Genomic DNA, 1,421 nt, shown 5'->3' on the forward strand with positions numbered 1-1,421 from the left:
GGGCGGGTGACCGGTGTCACCCGCTGCGGGCAGCCGCGGCCGACAGCAACCCGGGACGGGCACCCCGCTCCGAGGACGGGCGGGTGACGCCGTGTCACCCGCGCCGGGGACGAGCGGGGCACAGCCGCGCACACACCCGCGCGCGCTGGGGGTGTCAGGCGGCCGGGCGTCACCCGCTCGCCGCCTGTGCCCACAGTACTACTACGACGCCGGGGCGCAGCGCTACCTGTACTGGGACGGCGAGCGGCGCACCTACGTGGTGGCGGCCGAGGCGGCGGCCGAGCCCCCCCGCGACCCCCCCGGCCCCCCGGGGCCCCCCAAGGAGCCCAAGGACAAGAAGGAGAAGCACAAGACCAAGACGGCCCAGCAGGTGGGGGCACCCGCGGGTGCTGCTGGGCGCTATAGCACCCGTGGGTGCTGGGGCGGCCCTGTAGGAGCTGGGGGTGCTGCTGGCGCCCTATAGCACCCGYGGGTGCTGGGGTGCCCCTGTAGGAGCAGTCGGTGCTGCCAGCGCCCTATAGCACCCATAGGTGCTGGTGGGATCTTATAGGAGCAATTGGTGCTGGTGCAGCCATATAGCACCCACGGGTGCTGGTGGGGCTCTATAGGAGCAATCTGTGCTGGTGCAACCATATAGCCTCTGTAGGTCCTGGGGCGGCCCTATAGCACCCATAGGTGCTGGTGCGATGCTATAGGAGCAGTCGGTGCTCRTGCGACTGTATAGCACCCGTGGGTGTTGGTGGGGCCCTATAGCACTCATAGGCATCCACCCAACCCTGCAGCGCCTGTGGGTGCTGGTGCAGCTCCATAGGACCCATGGGTGCTGGTGCAGCCCTATAGCAACCATAGGCACCCACCCAACCTCAACCATCCGCATGGCACCCGTGGGTGCTGCTCCCGCCCCGCGGCTCCCATGGGTGCTGACGGCACCCGTTGCAGATCGCCAAGGACATGGAGCGCTGGGCGCGCAGCCTCAACAAGCAGCGCGAGAGCTTCCGCAGCAGCTTCGCGCCCGCGGGCGCCCTGCGCGACGACGAGCGCCGCGAGTCGCCCACGGCCGACGCCGCCTTCGCCATCCTCGAGAAGAAGGTGCGGGGGCACCCATGGGTGCTGCGGCGGGCGTGTGGGGATGGGGGCACCCACGGGTGCTGCGGGGGCTGGGGAGCCCGTGGGTGCTGCGGGGGGACATGTGGGGATGTGTGGGGATGGGGGCACCCATGGGTGCCCCTGACCACACCCCATGTCCCCCCATAGGGAGCCCTGACCGAGCGACAGCACCCGGCCCTGGAGCTGCCCAAGCTGGCGAGCGAGGAGCGCCTGGTGAGCCCGGACGCCTGGGCCCCGCGGGTGGGGAGGGGTGTCCCGGACACTGGGGCCCTTCCTGGGCACCCAGGGGTGCTGCTCCCCATCCCCATGTCCCC

General features: G+C 70.8%; 1 long non-coding RNA gene across 1 annotated transcript; it reads left to right on the top strand.

The window, feature by feature from the left end:
- The first annotated feature begins 307 nt into the window (after window positions 1-307).
- On the top strand, window positions 308-1,279 carry LOC112944412. Its single transcript, XR_003248764.1, has 3 exons — window positions 308-370; window positions 940-1,089; window positions 1,255-1,279. It is a non-coding gene; the product is annotated as an uncharacterized LOC112944412 (long non-coding RNA).
- Window positions 1,280-1,421: the final 142 nt, after the last annotated feature.

Source organism: Nothoprocta perdicaria, unplaced genomic scaffold (genome assembly GCF_003342845.1).
Source record: "Nothoprocta perdicaria isolate Ctin4 unplaced genomic scaffold, notPer1 scaffold_1684, whole genome shotgun sequence".
Lineage (NCBI taxonomy): Eukaryota > Metazoa > Chordata > Aves > Tinamiformes > Tinamidae > Nothoprocta > Nothoprocta perdicaria.